The 25,382-nt window shown below is 42.0% G+C and overlaps 1 protein-coding gene across 3 annotated transcripts in view; it reads right to left on the bottom strand.

The window, feature by feature from the left end:
* Window positions 1-25,382, bottom strand: part of LOC110836404 (uncharacterized) — a 343,621-nt gene that overhangs the window by 150,434 nt on the left and 167,805 nt on the right. The window lies entirely within an intron of this gene.

Below are 25,382 nucleotides of genomic sequence, written 5' to 3'. Positions count from 1 at the left end.
AGCAGAAGATAACCCCAAACACTGCGTACTTGTTTTCATGAACCAAGTTTTATTTTTCGCCTTATGAATATTAAAACATTATATCACACGACTTCATCGGCGAACGGCAAGAAATCTTTTTCCAAACGCACTCTGATTTGCATACGCAAAAACTAGCGTAATAAAATTTTGTGAGATACGTAACTAAGAAACCATATCTTGAAACAAATAAATACATTTTTCCTTTTATCTTCATTTTCTATGGCTCTCAGTTTAACGGAGTCAAATTGATTGAGGGCGTCTGAGAAACACACGAAACTAAGGGAGGGCAATCATAAGGAATCGAGAAACATAATTTGCAATCTTCAAAATAAATCGTTGGGGTGATAACATTAAGGTGAATGAATTTGTTAAAGATATGAGGAAGATTCTCTTAACCACAACTGTATGAGATGAAATTGTCACGACAGAGAGAGAGAAACATAAAGAAGGCGAGACTGGGCTCATAAAGCAGACACGCGGTAATTTAATTTCGGGATCTGTAGTAAACCCAGACAACATTCACACAAGTTATTGGAATCGGCTGCGAAGAAAACAGAAAATACTTGATGCCTCGCTCCCCCCCCCCCCGCCCTTCTGGGGAAGGGGCGTCCGCCGCCGGCCATCAACAAGATTATACAAAGCGTGCTTTGCCACCTCAGAATTACGAAGCAGCGCTTCCTTCCCACTAAATAACCCACCCATGCCCTCGTTCGCCTCGATATATATCGCAAAGGTACTAAAGTTTGATTGTTCTTACTTCGTCTTTAGTTTGTAGGTTCCGTGAACCACCGCGGGATCCACAGCGCAGAATCCAATTTCTTCTTCTCTCCTCCATTATTAAAGAACCAAAGGAAATATTACTTTTACGTATCGGAAGCGAAAATACGGAGATACTATTCTCCTCTCCTTTCACAAACAAAATCGACAAGAATTCAGAGAGAAACAAATTATCAGAATTCCACTCGTTCACGTGTGGCACCACTGCTAAGAAGATTTCATGGCGATCACATATTCACGTCTTCTGGGTTCTAACATCGTGTAGTCTAGTTACTTCGACCGTGAAGACGGAGGCATAAATTTCCTCCGAAACGTTGATAAATGCCTGCGAGATTACTGAGAACACGTAGTTAAGCCATCGCCTTGCTGAAATAATTTGTTGGATACTTTGCCAAACTGAATTACGAACTGATAAATGCGAAAAACAAATACAAACTTCACGAAGTACTGAAAATAATGAAGTTCCTCTGAAAGTAATTTTCTCCATTCTCCTGTTACTTCCTCTTTGTTGGGTACAAATATCCTCCTGATATATACTGTCAATCTACTGTTGTCCCCACACGCTGACAGACCAAGTTTCACACCCATACAAAGTAACACCAGGCGACACTTAAGAAGACTTGCATTTTAGGTTTTACGTTTTAAAATTGTTAACACGGAAGATAGAAGCTTCTGGGCCGAACGGTAGCAGATATTTACAAAAATTTAATTAGCTGTAGTTTTCCGAAGTATTCTATTTTTTCCGCAAGAAAGAATTTATTAGCTATATTTTTCTTATAATTTTGTCCTCATTTGTTGTAACACGCGCCTGATTTTTCTCTGGCTGCCGTACGTATTGTCGTGTAAGCTTGCAATCGTGTAATAAAGCTTCAGCGTTCTTAAATTAGCAATTTATTAGGAGTAACAATTGTGAAAATTCAACGCGTTTCGAATTGAACGCCAGATGTAATATATGATACAAAGTCAAACAATTACGAAGTTTTATATCGGCTTCCGCCACAGTTCAAACTGCAATTACACTCCGAGAGATGAATGATCTTTGCTTCTTTTGAACAGCTTCCACGCGTACGTCGAAAGCAATATCGAAATTTGTTTGGTAGGAACACGACAGTCCCAGGTCTGGGACAAAGCTTTGTTTCCCACTTTCTGAAATTGGAAAGAGCGTGACACAAAGGGGCAGGAACAGGTGAAGTACGTACGCCGAAGGAGAAGGGAAATAATTCGGGACTTTCGCTCTGCCCCACTAAATATTTCCCCATAAATCATCAAGTCGGAAACAGTTTCCTGGTTCTGAGAAGTGGGAAGACGACAGTCGCTACAACTTGTTCACCTAATTACCCCCCGAGTTCTCCTTCGCCCCACCACGGGGTCTTAATCACATTTAAGTGAATTAATTCCTTTGTTAAACAATACTTCACGGAAATGTATCCTCAAGTTTCCAAGTACGAAACATAAATAAAACTGCTGCAAATGGATTCACAGCCAGATTTTAAAAACGATAAATGCAGGACCCACAGAATGTGAGGAAACAGACGAATACGTGGACCAGTGGGCGAGAAAAGGGACCTAATATATAAGTTTCTGCGGGGCAATGTCAAGTCCTTTACAAAACACGGAGATTCAAACCCATGTTCACAACAGCCTACCACTAGGACGCATCCTGAAGCCTGCGAATCCAGTCCACACACTACTGCTCTATGATCCATTTTAATATTATCCCCGATGGAACGTAGTCCTTTACGAAATTTCGTAACATGACAGGTTTTTAAAGTGTAGGGGTACTGACAGCCTCTCTGCGTGTGTAATGACGCACGGATGCCTCACTTTGCCTTATCCCACTGTTGCATTAATCTCTTTCTGCCTTTGCGAGTGGTTCGTGCTCCGGACCGGCTTTCATTATAGAGAAGGCTGTTTCTAAAAGCTACTAAATCCGGCCAAATAAAAGAGAGACAACGAAAACCGAATTAACGACAATACCAGCGTCTGATAACCTCTTTTATGGCAGGTTAGAACCATCAAATTGTTTCGTGGGGCAACAGAAGCTGCTCAGATGAAATGAGAAACTGCGACCGGACGAGGTTAATTCATGCACTGGGCCTGTGTCGAGTTCCTGGTCGTCACTGCAGTCGTTTGTCCTGCTTCGTAGTCTGGAAGTCCTGGGTTTGAGTCTTGACCTAGGCGAAGGTATCTTGACGGAGGATTTTCGTGGCTCTTTACATCGTGAACCCTGCAATACTGCATTAAAGCATGTCACAATTATTTCGGTACAATTTAACGAGAAACGTAGGTAAAGAACGGGCTCTTGGGCTAAAGATTTGCTGAGAGGTCACTTTAAAAGTTGGGAGGTCTTGAGAACTGAGATGAAGAAAGGCAAAGTCAGATCAGAGACGGCTAAGCACATAAAATGGTTTAGAGACGTAACTGCCCGCTTAAATAACACCCATCGTAAAAACAAAATGCCTTTTAAACTGTACACGCAAGCGTTAAAGAGATTTCATGACTGAAATGTCGATAGGACTGGCTGAAAACGTGAGTTCGTGATGGCGCTGACTGTCCTGTGTTTGGTGTCACAGACTCGTGACTCTAGATTAATGACAGGACGACATGACCTAAAACCCCGACGTCACTATCATGGACACGTGGCCGCTCATGGGACAGCAACGCCAACGAACACTTCGTGAAGGGCGGGGATACACAGACGCGAACTTTTTTCCGGTTGTAGAATAAAAGACGCTCAAAGGCTTAATCAATGCTGAAAACCCGGTTATCTCACGATCAAATTACTATAATAGCGATCAAATGTCGCTGGTGTGTAAAAGTAATTAATTTCAGCGTTTCTGTAAGAAAATACATGAATTCCAAACCCAAACACGACAATGCTCAACAACAGAACTAGCAGCCAGAGATTTAGCCCAAATAAAACTCACCGCTACAAATCAGAAAATATTTCAACAACTGCAAGAACAGTGGGGACTAACATGTATTGTACCAGCCGTATCATAAATTCTGCATTTTGTCCACATTATATCTATAAATTTCGTGTGATTCTCATTGTAAACAGCTATTATTTTCTTAAACAGCAATAACCATGGTGTTTTCTTTGGGGATTCAATTATCAAATATTCGTTGCTTGAGGCTTGGGGCTCAAAACGTAACAAAAGTTTGTTATTTAGAGAATCAAATATTTGCCACGATAAAGACAGGAAACACACATTGTAACCACTAACATATCAAGGGTTAGAATAACAGTGTTGCTGATTTATTTTGTGCGTATTAATTATATATGAACTCCGTTTAAACTCGACATTCATGCAGTCCGTGATTCCGGTAGCTAAGTACTGTAATAATATCTAGCAAAACGCTCAATTTACATCCCTTGGTCCGTTATAACCTACTTACTGCCTAGTAAGCTAGTTTTTAGATTAATGTGTTGCATTTGTGTTGGTTTAAAATTGAACGCTGAAGTTTGCTTCCAAAACACAGCATTTGGTTGGAAACCACTCCGTCATGTGACGGAACACGTAACCTAACCTAACCTAAAACAAAATCAGAGACTGAATGCTGTGGGCTGTTTAATTACGGACCTGTTTACACGTACAAATGCATGGCTTTGCCGACAGATTGCGTTGAATATGGGTCGTGTGTAACTATTGTGATAACAAGGTGCATCTGTTAATTTTGGGTTCTCTGCTGGGAAACAGCGATTTTAATCTAATAAATTCTGAAGCTTTAATGAATATCTAAACATACCGCTATATAGTATTATAGAACTGGAATGGTATCGATCGTTTTAAAATGGTTACAACCACAACCACATAAAATTGTTTTTTGTATTTTGTTTTAATTTATATAATTATGACGTGCAATTTCTGCGAGAGTTAAATTGGTTATAGCACAACATGGCGTAATTCTTGGGCAGCCATAACAATAAACTAAATTTTATTAAGTGCGTTTTGGTAGAAATGGAATTTGATGCAATATATGCAGATTTCACAAAACACTGTAATGGACAAACTAAACTGTTAACTAACTGGACGGAAAATTGCGAATATCTTAATGCAAAAACTGCGCTGTTATCACATAAAGTGGCGTCACACGTTTAGGTTTAGCGAACGGTATCTAAAGCCCAAGAACGTATTTAAATTACGTTTGTATTATGGGTCAACACAACGTTTTGCCTACATGAAACACAAATAAAAGTTTAATGATTTTTTAAACAGTTTTATGGAGCGTTTGTATATGGCATGAAGAATATGTCAATATCTAACAGAAACATTTATTCGATACCGCGAATATTTAACACGACACAAAGAACAGCATTTACGTGTCTGCGAAGTGTGAATAATTGTGACATAAAATATGAACTGCATTGCATCAGTAATTTTATCCACAGACTCCAGTTCACTGTTCATTAGACAATTCAATTGTTGCTTGTTCAACAATGACACAGAGCTACTGTTTATGTGAGAGAGAACATAAATTTCTGTCAACAATGGATGAATAAGAATGTCAATGTTATAGAATGACACATTATAACCAGAAACAGCTGTTAACAGCTGTTTCTGGTTATACAAATCGCCAAGCAGACAACACAGCATTGAAAATAATTCTCACAGGCCACTGTTGCACGCAGTGGTGCATAACAAAAGTACTACAACAAAAGCAATTTCGAATTTCAGGTCGAAACTTAAGAAGAATAAAACAGAACGCGAATCTTGTTACAGCAACCGCTTCGTCGAATAAACAGCGCTCAAGGAGATAACTCTTCAGAACCTGGGATAGCGTCGGATGGTACATATTAGTAAATGAACAACCACGCAAATACAAGTGATATTTAAGGTTCTCACGGCTGCGTCATGGACGTATCTGTCTTCTGGTTCGTTGCGTTGTGTAGACTGGAACAAATTAAACGACGTTTCAGAGATGCCTGTTGTTTGTATAATCAACTTCGTGGATGTAAGGAAAAGCAGAAGATTACAAGGAAATCGTTGGTTATAAATACAAAGACCATTTTCAGAAGCTGGTTGAAGGAGTCTCATTGCTGAACACGTTCCCAATCTGGGTCTCGTTAACTGAGTCCTCACCGGTCCCTGAAGTGGTTCCAGCCTCTGTATCCCCAGGCACAAAACAAATATGCAACTATATTAACATTTTTAAATTCTCTGTTCACTTCAAAGGGCGTTGTTCCCGGTACTGAAACGTCTTAAACTGCAGCACGTTACCGGTGCTACGGGATGGGCAGACAGACTTATGGTAATTTATGTCAAAATACTATCCTTCTCCGAATTGCAAAGTGAACTACTCCAGATGTTTACCTTCTCACTCCACCCTCGACCGATCGATCGATCCACTGCCTTCTGGTGCAGCTCGTCCTGTCTCAAACTTTTACTGCCACTCGTCGTTCTAACTCTTCTATGTCACTTTTTCGATTTCCATTATAGCCGAAAGAGAAGTCAATATTTCGATTTTTAATAAAGACATACTAGCGTTTTCAAAAATATTTGACCACTGAAATAATGCTCAGAAATATGAGAATGTTATCACACGTCGGTGACACTGAATATTACGTTTGAATATGAATAATCAGATTCTGGTGTGCACGAATCACCGAAATGAAATGAAATGGTAAATATTTTAATTCTAAATCAATTCTGCATCACATACTTATAAATATAAGCAAGGATATTCTCTACCAACGCGTCGCAGATCTAAGAGCTAAAGACTCAAAATTCACAAAAGAAAAAAATTGGAACATAATTAACCAGTGAGCGGGACTCTTCACTGGCAATGCGCGACACATGTCCCTACCATCAGCAAAGATAAATACAATCCACACCCTGAAACAATATTTCTACGCGAACATTCATTTTAATAATATCCACACTTCTACTCCCAGGTCTTCCAAGTTATTTCTTCTCTTCAGGTTTCCAAACCAAAATTTTGTATGCGTTTCTTAGCTAACCACATACGTGCTATGTCATAAAGTTCCTCGTTACGTAGTTTTATCTATTTTCCTATCACTTCATTCCTCCCAGGTAGAAATATTCTCCGAAGTGCCCTGTTCTGGAACACTCTGTACCTCTGACAATCAACTGTTGTTTCTGCCTTAATTATCAGCTATTTAACAAATGCCACGCTAAAAATCTTTTCGATAAACCAAATAAAATTAAAGAGAATCACTGTAGCTTAAGAATAAGATTAACCATTCAGAAACAAATCCTAACATAAATTTTATTATTATTTTAATTTAATTGTTAAGCGTTTATTTTGGATCAATCATCCACGTGGATCAGAGTTGGGTCTGGGCCAATCAGGACAGTTTTATGAATTAGTGGTAATATTTCATCAGTTTCCAATTCCCTCAGAAGAACGCCAGTTATTGGTGGCTTTCGGTCCGCGCGTCAACTTCAAGTGTTAGACAATCTCGCCCGCTTCCTCGTCTCAGAACGTGACGTAATTCTCTACATAAGTTAATTCTACTGAATTGTCGTGTCCTGAGATCAAAAATGGGAAATCTCCGTTCATTCTAGACCTTTGAACAAAAGCCTGGAGAGATCAGAAACAAGCTCCGGCCGACTTACACCCGTAGAAACGCAGTCACGCGACGCAGGTCTGGTCTGGACCTGATGAGAATCGAAATCGGTATTTCCTGCTATAGGTCTGTACATATTACGCAATTAACTTTTTATTTCAAGTGTTACAGTACATATGGGAAGTCAATTCCTACACACAAAAGCAATACTAATTTGAATAATTCATTACCAAAGTATGCATGGAAATTGGTTTTACAATTTAGTATTCTCGTATTAATATGGCAGTATTTTTTATGTTACTCCTGTCAATGGCAGAAGCGATAATTCGGTATTAATACTTCAAACGCGCAGTTCTGAAATACATATCTCAATGAAATATGGCTGACGAAATTAATTAAAACATAGGATGATATGAAATTTCCCGGCCAGTCAATATATCTGTATGAAGTTCACATTTAATTGGCTATCGAAATCACATGATATCATCACAGGCTTTCATTTGCCTCAAATGATGTTAAAGAGATCGTTTCCAGTCTTCTTGTTATAAACAGATCGGTCGACATCCAACCCTTCACCCAAGACGAACGGAAGACAGATCCTGTAACCATGGCAACAGAAAACTCGCATGACACAGCGAAGTGCGACATTCTTGGTCTGGCACTAAGCAGGTTATATTATACATCGCTGAATGATATGACAATTGCTGAATAATGAACTGGAAAGGATGAGAAAGGAAACGACTTCGGGTAGTTCGCCATTCATAATATTTTTGCGAATCATCAACGTGATTCTGAGACACTTGATTTATAAATCTCTGAACAAACGTTGTGTTTTCAGCAACTCGTATCTTAATGTAAGTCTAATAAAGATGCAGGTTTTCTCTTCGCTTTGCGAGTCTGATTATTTGCTGCAGGGAGGAACTTTAAACGAGATAAGTTTAAACTGAGACATTTAAGGCACTTCCTTCGTGGAAACACAGAGCAGAGAGACTTCGCTAACCAAAACCTAACACTGCGCTGCTAGATTTCCCTTCATTACACTGAAATTTCGAGAAAGAAACAGCTTTGTTGTTTTTATCTCCTTAAGTGAACTTAAAACGCTCTAGAGTCTGTGCATTAAGCAACACGCTTAAACTTTAAAACGACTTAAAGAACTTCGATGATTAAAGGATGTAGCGTGACCCTTCAACAATTAATACTATTAGGGTTATCACATCAAGAAGGATGAGATGGGTTAGGAATGCGGCACGCAAGTGTTAGATGAGAAACAAATACACAATTCTGGTCAGGGAATATATAGACGCAGATGTACGATCCTGTTCAATTGAGCGGGGTAAATCAAGTAACTTCAAAGTCCTTCTTGAGAAGCCGACAACCGCTCAGCTAGCCAACTAAATGCCCTGCCTTTTATGTAGTTTCATCACTGCCTTCCCACAATTTCGACATTGGATCCTACTCCAAGTCAGATTAATCCAATCCACATCCTCGAGCCTGTATCCTTAAAGCATTTTCCTAGCAGAATAATAATTAAATTCTTGTGCAATATTTTTAGGAGTACATTCGACATTTCTCCCTCAGCATTTCCTATTAATAACAACTGTACCGCGTTCCTTAATGGAATCTAACAGAGTTCAGAGTTGGCATTTATGTTTTCTGCAAATAAACAAACAAAATCAGGACTAGAAATGTCTTTCCAGCTTAGCAACTATCAGCTCTCTGCTCCCTGGACTCAGACTGACGACTTGCTCACTGTACGGGCGATATCTCGCGGTGGGACAACACGTGGCTGAAGAAAAATGCAACCCAACGTTGGATTCCGGGCGTAAGACAAGGACCGAGAAGGAACTCTCCAAAACAAACTTTATTCGTTTGGTGGTGCAGCGGAAGCTGATGCTGTCAGGGGCGGGGGGAGGGTTAGACGAGCGTTACTTTGGGCCCTCCACGGCTGAGGGTATAACGTCTGTACCCATACTTTATTTAGCTCAAACTGTGGACAAGAAAGAAGCCAGATGCAATAAGGATACTAAATAATTTGAAACTGGACCGATGAAAGGTCTCTACAGAGTGGGGAGACACACAACAGAATATGGGCTGTGGGGGCGATATAAAACAACTACTAGTTCCTGCAGACATGCAGCGTCGTTTAATGTGACTGAACGTCTCCGTCTATGTATTAAGAACTGTAAAAAACGGAAGCTACTTAACTCGAAGCTTAAAAAACCTGTTGAAGTTCTTATGAGACCAGGGAACTCTTTTTTTCCTGTGAAGATACGGATAAAGAATCGATTGGCGCCAAGAAAACATTATGACCCTTATATAACCTCTCGTAAGAAAGTCATCGTTGAGAAGCGAGGAGGGGGACTCCCCGTCTTTCGTGGAATACGAAGGTTCATAAATATCCTCACAAGGAGATTGCAAACCACACCATCACACCTTGTTTCTTCAAGATCGATTTTAATATTATCTTCCCACACATGCCCACGTCTTCACACTTTCCGACGAAATCTTGGCGTGTCAAATGCCATTTTCTATGCATTTGATAAAATTTAATAAAACCTGCAGGAGTTTGCGCGACTTTTGCGTCGCCCTGTACATGGAGCACAGAGAACACGAGAGACCACAAAAACAAAAGGAGCCAAAACGGAATCCACCCAACAAAGGCACGCAGATGTTAACTCTGCCAGGGTTAAGGTGGACGGAGGCTGTTCTTTGAGGTAACTTCTCCGGCAAAGAGCAGCGGTGAGCCTCTCCTTTCACCCTCTGGCCGCAGGGACCACCCGCAACCCGCCGACCAAAGGCAGAGAGAGATCTGCTACTTGGCTCACACTTCAACATTAGGTCAGGTTCAGTCCGTGGGAAAATCTTGTGGCTTGAGGTTTATGCTGAATATTGAACCTCCGGAGGAAAACGCATTTACCTCCTGAAACCAGTTTATGACAGCAAAAGACACATTGTGACACAGTCACTTTGAAATCACACCTTTATAAAATAATAATATGTACCTCAGGAGCAAGGTTTATATCAGGTACATAGAAGTAAATACCCCATAAAGTGGTGAATATATAATAATAATAAACTCAGAAAATATTTGGCCAACATTCCGGGCGAACACGTCATCAGGGAACTGCAGAAGACCGCCATTTTGGGAACTTCAAACATCATCCTAAAGACGCTTTCATAAATTAAAATTATATGATACATGTAATACATATTAAAAACAAAATCTATCCCGGAAATAGCTGCTGCCCTATGCACCTTAGGGACAAGGTCTGTCTCGGGTACATGGAAGTACATACCCCATAAAGTGGTGAATAGATGTAATAATAATAATAATAGTGCTTTAATGTTGAATTTACGCTGTCCCAGTTATAAAGACTGAAAAGTAATTCCTTAAATGAATTCCAGGCTCTAAAGTTTAAATGCGGATGCTGTTTAAATGATACAGCCCAGTGCGAACAGCCTTCATAAAATGCACTGATGACTCATTTACGATAATGAATAACGAATGACCTTGAAGCGACCTTGAAGAGTTCCTTCTGCAGCAAGATACATCACTGCCTCCTTCCATATCCTTACCTACCCATCATTTATGATCATCTCCCCACCCGATTAAACTATGAGTTGTTAAAAATAATATAGAGCACATGAGATCTGCAGTGACATGTTCGCTGATCAAGTATCCTACTGTTGGTCATTTAACGATGCTTTCAGCAGCTCACATTATATAAAGCCGAACGAAGGGAAAACTAGTGAATAATGAATTTGAAGGAATGTGAAAGGAAGCGATTGCCGCTTAGTTTAAGGGATCTTTCCTACATTAGCCTCGAGGGAATGAGAATATGACGTCACCGGGCGGAGATCTGAACTCGGGACCTCCCGAATACGGAGCAGTAAAACGACCAATCAGTCAGGGGCGAAACTGAGACGTCCTGTAATGCAGCGGATCTTCAGGGGCGTCAGCTTATTTTAAAGGAGCTCTTAGGTGACATATTCATCCTGTGCTCACGAAGTGTCAAGCCGGACACAGCTTGCGTTCAATCAAATCGTGGCTAGTTCCTGGCCACAGAGGAGCTGAAAACATCGATGCAAGGGCCAGAGGAGGGAAACTTCCATGTCCGGTTCAATCCACACACACACACACACACACACGAAATGGGGGCTGGTCTTCTGAGAATTCACCTCACGTGTGCGGAGTAAAACGGGAAAGAAAACATGGCGATAAGACAATCTCATAAAGCTGAGTATCCACAGTGGAAAAAATGGACTGTATCTGGCAGCAGTAGGATATTAAAAGTACGATATATTTCATGTCAATCATGAATTCAATTAATGGTTGCTAAGATACCATGTTCCTCCTCCTTCTTCTGCCCTCAGACTATTCATAATCTACTTACAGAAATCTGGAAGCTTCTTTCTGTTTCTCAGCGAAAGAGTTTGCTGCGTCTTAAATACAGAGAGACAGACCTGAACCTCATTGCGCCGTGCGCCTTGTAGGAGGTTCGCGACGGCAATGTATGCAATCTTTCCATCAAACTGACGCGTTTTCAATGCGCGTCAGATGAAGCCATTTTCAAGAAACGGTCTTCCGTGAAAAGTGAAATTAAATGACCGAACAGAGGGACAGAAACAGTTCGCGAAAGAAAATCCATTTTCTTCTGAAAAGATTTCAATTAAATAAAAGAGTAAAAATTGTGATTTCGGGAACTATAAGAACATTTGGCGGTTATTTATCGATTCGACAGGAATAAAAAATCACGCATAATACGAGATGTTTTGTAGCTGGTAATCATTAAAGCAGGAACGTTTACGGCGGCACAAAACTCTCTATTCTGACTTCATTATTAGCGGCGTAATAAAACATAACAACTCTGAAACCTGTACCCAATTTTTATTTATTTATTTATTTTTGTCTTGTTTTCAATAACACCCAGTACAAAAGTATTCGCATTAACAGTCAGTCACAATCCCCAGCAAACCTTAGCAGATGATCTTTGTTCTTGGCGTGGTACTTAACAAAACCGAACTTGCGAAGTAATACACAACTGCGCATAAATAATGATCTAGTGGCACAAATTTTTGTAAAGGAAAAGCTTCCTCCCGTTGAGACATAATAACTTGCACTCAAGCTGATAGAACTTAATAAGAATCCAAGATAATGGTAAGAACTGAAGAGGAGAGAAGTAGAACGAGAAATGTTATAAAAACTTATGGTTTGTGCAATATGGGAAGAAGTAACTGAAAAGCCTTCAGATATCAGATGTCAGGAGTGGAGACCACACACTAAACTCGAGGGCTGGAACACCGAATGGAATGTCCGTTCTGCAATTTCCATGAGGACAGAAGAACCACAGGAGCAGTACCAACTGTAGAAAAAAAAACTGAGACCGAAACGGGTAATGAGTGAAAATGTATCAAGAACGAACGGGCCTACGTCTAAATATTTATAATTGTCGGGCTAATAACTAAATTACGATAACAAAATGAGGTCACATTCTCAACAGTGTCCCCAACAGAAACAAAGTTATAAACGATTTCAGTCATTACAATAAAAGAATCTCCCGTGACGTATTGATGATCTCCAGTACTCGGAGCCCCGCATGTTATGAAACTATTGGCGGTGGGGCGAAAATTGGGTGTCATAACATTTTAATGAAACGCTGTTATAAAATAATTACAAATATTCGCGGCATAATTATTTTGCAACAAATATAGCATTTAAACACGACGTAACGGCAAACTGTCGTTCCACATGTTTGTGTAGAGACTGTGGAAAAGCAGGGATTTCGTCTAAATCAGTTTTCCGGGAGCTGTTTTTGGGTTCTGCAGAATTTTTTGTAATCGTTCACAGGAGCGAAAGCCCTAATGTCCGATGCCCTCAGCAAAACGAACAGTAAAAGTGGACTGTAACTGAAGGGGTGTGAGAAGGCAGCGACTACTTTACTTAATCCACTTTTAAAAAAAAAAACCCACGGACTGCAGCTTGTAAGAACCAAAGGATAACGTTAAAGCCGAGTTCTGTAAAATACACATATTAATTCGTCACAAAACTTCAAGTTCTCCGCGAGTTTGAAAGGCGGAAGCCAAAAGCGTGATCCGAGCTTCAAGAACTCGAAGAGAAGTCTCTTAAAATTCTTTGGATTGTTGGTAAAATCTGCATAAGCCGATACAGCAGACTGTGGCGATAACTGTACTACAAACTGGGACTACGTTTCTCTACAAGAATCTACCACGTAAACCGGAACCAATTATTCTGGTAACAGCCAACTCTGAAATATATTTTAAAAGTTATATAAGTACAGTTTTTGATACCATCAACTGCTTCTCCACTGCTATAAAATCTTCCTATTGCCACTTTCTGAGCCTATAAAACTGGGGTCATTACTCAGCATACAATTTTGATCTCACGAGCAATCACAGAAAATGTAACATCTCTGTCTGAAATTGTTTATGAAGCAACCACTTTTCCGCTTAAACTATTTTGAGTTTAATTTCCAGCTACAAATCCACGAAACAAGAGAATTCCTCGCAGCGGTGAAGATAGTAATGATGTTCTTTGGGCGATATGTTTCAGAGGAACACTCTGCCTCCATCTTCAGAATTGAATATGCCTTCGAAACGACGATATCTACGTATACGTCCGCACGAAGTTTAACCCAGAAGACCAACTCTAACAAAGAAGAAATTTTAAAAGAACCCTGCAAATACTTGGGAAAGAAAAGCTAAAATTGTATTTATTTCAGGAAATGTCTGATGGCCCTACGACTGAGTTCACAATCGGTCGTCCTTGACCTCGGAGAGACAGCGAGAGAAAGTTACGTAGTGAGAGGTTCAAAATGTGTGGTCTTCGGCAGATATCATAAGGGTACCGAAATCGAGTATTGTGAGATGGGCGGGGCATATAGAACACGTGGGAGAACTAAGAAGTGCATATAAAACTTAAGACAGTGGAGAATAAAACCACGTGTAAGATACACGCATAATGGGAGGATAACATTAAGCTGGATGTAAAAAAAATACGGTACGAGGGTGTTGACTGGACTCACTTGTTCCAGGACAGGGTCCAACTGCGTGATCTTACGAGTACGATAATGAACCTCCGTTTCCATGAAGGATGAGAAACTTCGAGATCATCTGAGAATCCACAACGGCTTCTTGGGGAGGTGATCGCCTTATCCTTTGATCCCCAATCTGGTACCGCCAAATCGCGACCGCTGTTGCCATGGCAACACACGTCTCGCTACAGAGAAGGGGCAGCCCGTGTTTCGAGGCCAGCGAAGTGCAACGTTCCGAACCACGAGGCTGTTTGGGTCGCTGGGACTGGGGGGGGGGGGGACGACACGGGCCGGACTGACGACGCAAGGGGCAGCGCACACAGCGCGGACACTGTCTTGTCACCGTACGTAACAAAAACTCGTCAAGGAATCCCCTTCCTTCCACGGAACCCGGATGTTCCTGGATCCTGTCTTGAGCCAGATGAATCCATTAATCACCCCCAGCAGCAACCAGTGTCCGTAATCCGTAGCACGAACGGAGGAACGTAACAGAAGGAGGCCGGACACAATCTGCTGAAGGCGATAAGAGAGGAGGAATCCAATTCTTATTTGCTGTGGAACGATGTTTTCTGTATGAAACATTTTCATTTCAAATCGAAATGTAGTAAGAAGAGATTTGAAAGCTGTGTCTCCGAGATCCACTTTGTGTTCATTGTAGCGGCGTGAATGAGGCACCAATGAAACCAATAAATCAGGATTACCAACACTGGCTGCTGTAATTTCCTTTCCCTTCTGATGAGGGAAGTATTTTCTTCCCAGGATCGTTCGAGCCCCTTCTTTTTCGCGTCCGTTTTTCTTTGAACGGGAAACGTTGGATAAAACTGGATTATGTGTAGCCGTTTCTCATTCTTCAAAAACCGAGGCAAGGGAGTTTTATTTTTATTTTCCTCGTCAAATATGTCAGCAAGCATTTTCGCTTGGCAACTTGCATTTTTTTAAAATTCATCTTGTACGCAAAATCCCATTTTCCAGAGTCCATGTCTTCATTCTGGTTTGTATTGACGTGTGGACTTTCAGCCCAGGCGTGGAATTAGAAGAATGTTTCAGGTAATAAAAGTAACTCCATCCGAAGAGCGTAAAACACATTTCCTCCCACCCTCCCTCTCAGTCGCGATGCACAAAAACCCTTCACTGCCAACATTTCGGTACAGCGAAACAAATAATCTTTCGCCGACAAAGCACACACAACATAATCGAAAAACAAAGGCTATTTGCTAAGTTGACTTGCACCGAACGGCAGAGTTTTTTTAGCGCAAAATGCATTGTTTATCAAATTTATGTTTTATTACAGAGGTGGTAGAATTAGACTGAAACAACGTTCGTTTGAACAAAAAAACTTTGCTAAGTAGGATTTGAGATTCTCACAGAGGCGAGGTTGCAGATGCAGCATCGTTTAGTCTGGCACAAGTTTACCATCATCAGGGCGATGAGATGCTACAACCCAGAAGACACCCATCATCATTCTAGCTGCCGTGAGAACCTAAAACCCTAAAAATAATATAGTTACCGCTTTAAAATATTCTGTTAAATAAAGTGTGCGATCGTGAATCTTAACTCGACGTGGTTTTAAGATAAATCCTGAAATGAAATGTATTTACAGCGAACGGAGTCATTATCTATAACATAAATTTCAAAGTTCACACGCAATTTGAATGCCATCTACGGAAAATGGATCTCAGCAAACATCGCAGATACACAGACAAAGTTCTTTGTGTTACATCGGGCCGTTTATAAAAACGTCAACGATCAAGGAGATCACTCGACTTGCAACAATTTTACTCGCAATGTCCCTGTGTGTACATTTCGCAGTGCGCAGGCCCCTCACGGCCTGAATATATTTCGGGTTGAAAGGAGAACAGTAACAATTAATTTGAGCTTAGCTAAAGCAGATCATAATCGTCCCGTAATGTACAAAAGACCCGGAAACACATTACGTAAGTCTGAAACCTATAAATAATTCTACGCAAGCTGCAAATTGCTATGTTTCATGCATAAATCTGGGCCCTTTTAATGTTCCACATTGTATACAGTGACGATATTAATATCACGTCAGTGGTAACCGCATCTGATAAGCAAAATGGCGAGGCTTGGGAACTGCAAAGCAAGTTCTCTTTCCCTTATTTGTGAGGCATTAGTTCAACATCTTCTAAGCAGGCAGCGCCCATGATCAGGACATTCTACATAATAACACCGCAACTTATGCGTATTCCAAATTCGGTAATCAGGTTCCTAGATTAATCTGTGAAAGTCCTGTGATAACGAATAATGATGCTTGGTATGGCAGCTTATTTACCACATGTACGCAACCCATAATCTCATAATTACAAGCCAGACGTTTCCCTGATATCATACGAGGTGCCCCATGAATCTCGTCTTTATTTCAGTTTATCGCCCACACAAAATCTGGTGGGTGATGCAATGCATGTTATAAAGTTCCTAATTTCCTTCCTCATTCCTCTCTCTTACGTTCGCATTTTCCCCTCTATGTCCTGCTCTCGAACGGCCTGACGGTCAGACTGAGACCAAGTTTTACACCCATGTAAAAATAAAACGATAAAACAATTCAGTTTCGAAATAGAATGGGGGAAATGTAATTTTCAGAGACGAACTGCATGAAGTAAGGACAGGGATCCTGTCTACGACAAAGGATAAAACCCAGAATCCGTCCGGAGGGCAACTACAGACAAGACAGTCGGCCCCTCCACCGAGACTCCAACCAAAAACCTACCCCAACACAAAGAAAGAAATAACGCTGACCTCCGTACCAAGCAGCCCGATTCACGGAAGTTACAGCCGATAAAACTCTGCTACTTTGCAGAAGTTGCCTTGCAAATCTGCACCCTCCTCCCTCTTTCCCCCCCTCCCTAAGCGGCTTTGGTGTTGGTACACGGATCACAGCCGCTGTTAATGCATTAAACAAATTACCCCCGAAAACATCGACCGTCTCTTCTTTATTATCACAGGCAGACGTTTTATCTCTGTTATTCGACGGGGGGGGGGGGGCAATAAAGAGCTCACGCGAAGCGAAGCGAGAGGAAACCCGACACGCAGAAGAGGGCCGGAAGATGCAAAGAAATCCTACCAATTCGTCTTTTCAGGAGAAGCAGCGCGGAAGAGAGTCCGGGCCGTCCAATGACATCAGCGGCGAGAGACCGACCTGAAGCCATGTAATGATCACGACTTAAAGAAAGTGCTTCTTTCTCTGGGAGTGGCTTTCACCAAGGAAACTTGAGATTGATATGACGTTCACTCTATTTTCGAGATCATTAAACATGGTTGCCACATCGTTAGGCTGTCGCAGTCCAAAGACTATCGCGTGAAGATCCTAACTACGTGTAACCCAGTCTTTCTGAAGAAGCTGACAGTCGCTTAGCTCGTCGAGAAATTGTCCGTCCTTCTTTGGAATCGGATCTCGCCACTGGACGCTATCGTCAGCCAGAAAAATTCACTCCATTTCACATCCCATTCATCGCTCTCATGAAGGAGGCAGCAAGTATCTCTGAAACGTCGGCAATCTTATACCAGACCACACGGCGCGACAGCCCAGAAGACAGGCACCTTCATGTTTAAAAATATGATTATTACCGAGTCTCTCCACTAAGAGCCACCGAGAAAGGCAGACGTTTCTGGCCGACGGCCCCAAGCGCGAGACGTCGTAATTCAAATGCCTGAACTCTCCTTCTGCGATTGGTTGTTGATGCGACACCCGACAAGATTGCTGGATACATTTTAGTTCGAAAACGTGACACCTGTCGGACACTGGGGCAGATGAGGGAAAACATAAAGATGGACTTTAAGGAGATGTGGATTGGATTAATCTGGCTCAATGCAGGGTCCAGTGGCCAGCTCTTGAGAACACGGTAATGAGCCTTCGGGAGCCATAAACCAACTATCAAACTAACGCAAGCGAACGGTACGCTCTGCTATCGAGAATCTGCCCGTCTTTTATTAAAACAAAAGGTTCATTACCGTGTCCACAAAAGCCCGCCCTATTCTGAGCCAGACGAATCCAATGCACACCCTCAAAATCTTTTCCCTAGAATCGAATTTTTAAATATTGTTTAGAGGAGTATATATTAAAAGGACGACGTGATGTGGGCAGAACACCGTGATGACCCGTGACCTTCACAAAAGGGGTGTACACAGCCGATTATTCCGCTGTCAACTTCGACAGTTCAGATATCAGCTCGGCAGTCCTTCATTCATTAATCCATATCAAAGCTTTCATTACGAAAATGAATACAATTTTCATGTACCCACACCGAGAAAGAAATTAATACTTCAACAGTGAAAAACCTGCTATATTACAGCCCGAAAACCGATTAATTAGTATATTTTCCCGTCGTGTTCGTAAATAAATCATCTCGCACAACACGATGTTCGTTTGTTTGTTTCGCAGTTTCATCAAATTACAAGAAAAAAAGAGACAATATTCGAAGTAAGGCGTACAGCTTAGGTCCATCCACGCAAATAAAACTTATGTCGGTGGTGAGCTTCACGCTTCAGCCGTCTAAACCTCGAGGAAAGAACTCTCGTTACCCACTGAAAATTAAAAAAATTAAAACCTCGAAATTTTCCTCCTAAGACGCTAACACAAAACGTTCATTTATGAAACAGCCGAGCTATAAGACGTTTATAAACTATTCATACATAGTTTCCGTTTTGTCTGTCTCTGATATGGTTGCTAAGCGACCTGACATATTTTACAGTGCAAAGGTGATCTATGTCCAACACTGTTCTCTTTCTTGGAAATATATTCATCCATAAAACGACCACTACGCGGCGCCACGACGGTAAATAATTTAATAGCATCGTTACAGTTACTGTCGTGAGAACCTCAAATCTCATATGCTACGTCATATCCCTGTCTCGTGAGTGTCCCTGGATGCCAAAGGAAATGTTTGCATACGACAAACTAAAACACGGCATGCACTCCTGTAATTTGTAAGTTTCTTTTCATGTGGATGGTACGACCTCTCTTTTGCAGACGGAATGAAGCCAATACATGTCATCCCACCGGATCTTGTGGACACGTCATTAGAGTCGTCACTGAAAAATGTCGCTCAAAATTAGTTTCCTTGCTTCGTCCTTTGAATTTGTAAGAGGGCTGATAGCAGACCGACAGCGAGAAATAGGAAGTGAGTGACGAGGACTTACAGAAAGCAGCAGACACTCGGCTCGAAACGCAGGAAAAGGGCTCGACTGAATACTTCGACTCTACAGGGCGTGTTGCAATTCTTTGTGTGACGTCATCGATTCAAATGACGAAGATATCTGAGGGGCGGGTGGTGAATTTTACGGTTTGCGTCAGACAGCTAGACAACGGTCAGATTCTGGCTTTAATTGTTCTGATTTCACATGCGGAACGTGTGTACAATCATCCACTTATTAAAACTGAAAAACTGAAGTTTTGTTATTCTGCATTGAAACCACGGGAATTCAACAACACAGTCGGTGTCTTTATAAATATTTATCAGACGACAGAAGGCAGCACAGGCGTGAATCGTCCGAGGCTTTCGGAAGCTGATAGTTGCTGACAGACTTCGCGGATAATGAAAGAAACAAATATGAAGCAGGGTTTATGGCACCAATATCAGGTTCTATTAAGATGTTAGGGTCTACTGTTCTCTCATCGAACTGCATGGCAACTTAACGCAAGCTAAAATACTGTGAAAACACGAACATTCAGTCCTTGCCAAAGAGAAGATTAGAAATGAACGCGTAAAGACATTGATGAAGACGACTTACTTGGAAGGCGCGAAAGAGTCCAGGTACGTGAGAAACCTCCACTTACCTGAAACAAGGAGAAAAACATGTGTTAAATCATATTCATTTAACCTGTTTTCAATGCTTAATGTAATTTCTAAAGGACTTCAGCCATGCTACTCGTTAGCCTCATACAACCCACCCTCGCCCCCCCCCCCCGGGGGGGGGCGCTGAAATTGGCTGTTGCATGTATCGATCCCGACATATATTGTGATATGATATCGTGCAATAATGCGCACGTGATAGATGGTGGTTCTTAATCCGAAATAATTGATGTGTTTATTGCGGGGATTACGACGTGTTTATCTGATTTGCAACATCGCCTGTTCCCAGTTTTCTGGGTGCAGCTCACACTCCTGTTAATGGGGCCCAAAACCCTCGCAAAAGATTTGGGCCGCCATTATGAATTTTGTTTTCCCCTGCAACACCGTCCCTTACAAATTGTGCCCCATGTATCACTGTTGTCGGAAAACTGCCTCTGCCGGGATTAGATACTGAGACGCTGCCTCCGTGTGTCGGGAGAAGTGGACTTCACAGCGGTTCGGACGGAACACAGCATGAAAGATGTAATTTCCTGGTCAGTGGCTTCTTGGTCTGCAGCGGGGGAGGAGCGGCTTCGTATATTCACAAGTAAATCTTTTCTTACTCCCTCAGAAACACGGGTGCAGAGATTTTGGGACCCCGCGAGTTTTATAAAGAGACGCAATAAGCCTTGCTGTGATTTATATCTTATAGCAAAGGGAGAGAGAAAAACATCGTAGAAAGTAGGAAATTGTACGGAGAGGCCTTGGAAACATGTTTCGCGCTCTAACCCTAACCACCCAATGACTTTTAAACCTTGTTTCCGCGTCGCAATATTCTGACTTCGCTTATTTTACTCCTTCCTTCGCCAGACGGCGTGATAGAAAATGTATTTGAATATACAGAGCTGTATTCAACCATAAACCTTTTCCCTCCTTAAGTTCGTTCCAAACAACCTTAATAAAAAATTCTTGTAGTGGAAATTACATTCAGATGATTTATTAGAGATACGTCACAAAATACTTGCCCAAAGAAAGTAAAATATAAGTATTATCACAAATGAAATCAGCTGTACAGTAATTTTTCAGTAACAAACGCCAAGAGGTAGAAGTTTTAGGCTGCAACTGTGCGTAAGTGGTGTGAGGAAACACTAACACATTCCTACTATCTCGTGTTTAAAGTCATTAAAATTTATACTCAATTTAATCACATAGTGTTTGACGACAGAGAGGGTGAAAGAGGCGGACGGACGAGCAGACAACGCGCCTGTACAGAAAATGATTAAATGTATTTTGAGCGCTCGCACACGCCGAAACGTTATTGTACTTGCAGGAAGGTAAGAGACTCCAAGCTTTCGACTCTCACGAACTCACGTATTTGACGACTTTACCCAAATCATAACAGACGAATGAATAATGAACGCGAGCCTACGTAATGACAAGCTTCTCCTTCCATGACAGTAGCAGACGTACTGTGTCAATAGGCCTTTTTTTGTACGTCATTACAAATCTCGTCCAATGGATTATTTATAGACATGCGTTTTGGATTTCCCAGCAACTTTGGAAAAGCGTTATCTAACTATTTTCGAAGGACATATCAGAAATCTGTTCCGACACGAAACGGGCTCATCTCCGCATTGTGACGTAGCAATATTTCATGTAACACGCCGTATTGACAATGGCTGGTTACTTGCACCTGGTGCATGAGTAATGCATGTTGCTATGGAAACCAGGTCCAGAGGGACTCGACAAACCTCTGCGTCTATTGATATTAATATTATCAACACGCAAAATAAAGCACGGTGATTATTAACGTGTTCTGCAGATTCTGAATTGCTAAGTTCTAACGTCGCCTGGGGATTAAGGCCTCACTGCCTCCATGCAGCTGCGTCAACCTTCAGACGCTAACAGTCGCTCAGCAGGGCAAGCAATTCCCCGACTCTTACGGAACCCCACCAGACCCTATCCTGAGGCAATAGAATCTAGTGCACGCTTCCACGCCCTTTTCCTGAAAAACTAATATCAATATTATCCTCGCATCTACTCCTAGGTCTTCCAATTAGCCTCTTACATTCAGGCTTCTCGACTAAAATTTTGTACGCATTTCTCATGTCATATGCAAAATGATGGCCGGACCCCGCAGCCGGTCTGAACACGGGGGTGAAGATAATTCTTTTTACCCCATTCGGGAATCAAACCCCGATCGTCTGATCAACTTCAGAACATCTGTAATGCTCAAATGTGGTGATAAAACAATGGACTGACGTGCGAGCTGGTAAATGTTGCAGCTGTTGCAGACGCAATAATGTGGTTGCTAGGCGACAGGAGGCAGCTCCTTGCTGGCAGACGCCAGTGCATGCCTGTGGACGCGTGGGGGCGTCTATTGAGTTCAGTAAACAACAGACGCCGATGTTCAAGTTTTGCTTGGGTTCAGAGATGCAAACTTCAGAACGGAATACTTAATTTCGAAGAAATAAAAGAGAAGCTTCCAAACAGCTTATTCTTAAACTCGAGGATATATTTTTTAAGAAATCACGACTTGGAAATGATCTACTGTCCCAAAAATGAACAAGATGTCAAAATGTTAGAAAGACAAATGCTGTGTTTAAAGCGCGATGCTATCTGAGGTCTGTTGTTCCCCACCGCGGCGATTATGAAGATGGCTGTAGCGCCTCACAGTCTGGTAAAACTCTATCGACGTTTCGGAGGGAAAGGGTGTGCCCCAGAGCCAGTCTGGACGCAGAGGCTAGAGGAAAAAAAAAAATCCTCTGCCCCCGTCGAGGATCGAACCCGGGTCGTCCAGTCCGTCAAACAAAATTCAGAAACGTTCTCCGCGACATAATTTCATGACCATCGACTTGATGTACACGGAAATCAATTTCTGCTGCGCCGATCGGGTTGATTTAACACACGGCAGACAGTGTCAACCCATCAACACATGGCATCGTCTGGCGGGTAGCATCAGATGACAGTAAGGCGCACCATTTGCGTGTCATTTAATAAAGTGTACTGACTGGGGAAAAAGAGTGGAAGGGGGTGACGACGCGGTCCTCAGGTCACGCAGATGGACATCAATATGGCGCCGATGCGAAGTGGATCACCACCTGCCGATCCCCCGCAGTGGAGGACAAAAGCGATCCTTCCCCGTTCCAAGCTTCTTCTGATTTAACCAGAAGGACGAATGAGTCATCGGTGTCTCACTTCGTTCACTTATTAACCAACACCGCCCCCCCCCCCCCACGAGGTGACCTGGTGCTCTCCCACTATCATAGGACAATGCCACGCCTCACATAATGTTTGTTTGTGCAATTACAGAACAGAAACTTTCACTGGCGATGCCCGAAATAGCAAAATATCAAAGACCACAACTCTGATTGGACAGTCTTCGCGTGTTCCTTGGCCTGACACCGCAATTAACCCATCAATACCCTCACCCTTCTCAGTTCAACCCTCAAGATGGAGGCAGAACGTTCTTGGCAAATGCTGGAAACACAACCACGGTCCAACAACCAAAACTCACATCACCGTGGAAACCTCAAATCCTGCAAACTTTGAACCCCACCGCAAACCACGGACAAGTGAAGTGCTAATTACCTCTTGTCTCGTGGCTTCCCTACGTTGCAGGACTCATTAGCCAGTTCTCAGGTCAGATCAGGCAATTTTGTACTCTCAGCTTACTCTGGTCAGGGCACTGCACCCCCCGGAGTTTAGCAATGTGATGTGACTGGATAAATCCACGACTCAGCTTCCCCTCTGGAGCCCGACCACATATTTATAGAAATCTGCCACACACATACGACCGGAGATATCATCTGCTGGCGTCATACTCAATATTTCATTTTGTGTGTTGCCGAAACGACGAGCAACATTTCAAAAGCTACACGCATTATCACTTGCAACACAAGTGGGTTCATCACGAGGTAATGAGCTACTGTACTCCGTTCTGAGCGCTGACATTCTCTCTTACGACGATAAAATGAAGCATTAACGAGTTAGGCTAACGTAAGACGAAAAACTTTTGTGGTCGGAAAGCATAAGGGAAAATGTCAAATGCAAGACCAACATAGAGGAGCTGGAAGGATAATATTAAAATAAATGGGGGATTAGGCACGGTGATTCCGACTAAGACGATCTCTGTGGCAAATCGCGTACAGAATCTTGCATCCTATTCAGTTGAAACAAATGAATGCAGTCTTCTTCCAGAACTCTGTGAAATGTCGATAGTTTCGTGATAACTAATTCACAGGAAACATAATAGCCTTATGGATACACATCATTAATAAATGTTTTATGTATGAACACACGCATGAACCCCGATGTCGTGCAATACAAAACACTGCGAGGAAGACGATTAGCATAGAATGACGTGGGTGCGAACATCTCACTGCACAGAACTTTAAAAAAAAAACACAAATTACTGCAGTCTCCAGAATGCGTTCCTAGAGCGACTACTAGCCCGTGTTTGAGTAAACCTTTCGTGAAATATTATTTACGCGAAGGAAAAATTAACCTCTCACATCCAGTTTATGAAACACCACAATAAGTGTACGTTCATATCCTACAGGTCCCACATTCTTCGATACATTTTATTATTAACAATGCAACGCAACACTGAAACGTCGATAAACGTCTACCAGACTACATGGGGAAACATCCCAGCATACCAGAAGGCATTCATCTTCATACTCGCTTCGCGAGAACCTGAAAGCTCACCAACATGTCTCAACACATTACATGACATTTTATCAAGATCACGTGACTTCTCAGAGTTGTGGCCCCCCCAAAACAAAAACAAATCGGTGTTTAATTGTTTTAAGATCTGAACACGAAGATGAAGGCGTCTGTGAGTTTGCCCTCGGATACATTTGCTCGGAAGCAAACGTTTCTCGTGTTGAATGGTCATGAATGAATGACCACTGTTTCGGCACGTCGGAAGCGAACTCATAAAAGCTGACATCTGACGGCCATCAGCGCTGTGACCACAGAGACGTTGAAGCTGTGTGTCCCTTTATCATTCACGTGCTTGTCATCAGGACAGCGACCACCGACCCAAATCATTCCTGAATGTTCGATCGCTCATAAACTACGTCGGCAGACAGATTCTATCCGCGAGGATGAAACACGATGTCAGCACAGTAACGAACAGCACGACATATCCTAGCTTCAATTAAAAACGACGCCTCAGACCTAAGGTAAAACCTTGTCTGTTAGACC

Source organism: Zootermopsis nevadensis, unplaced genomic scaffold, assembly GCF_977971745.1.
Source record: "Zootermopsis nevadensis isolate Lab colony 2312 unplaced genomic scaffold, Znev_1.0 Znev_ptg000026l, whole genome shotgun sequence".
Taxonomy (NCBI): domain Eukaryota; kingdom Metazoa; phylum Arthropoda; class Insecta; order Blattodea; family Termopsidae; genus Zootermopsis; species Zootermopsis nevadensis.
Note: the sequence above shows the minus strand (reverse complement) of the source record. Positions and strands in the feature narration are given on the sequence as shown.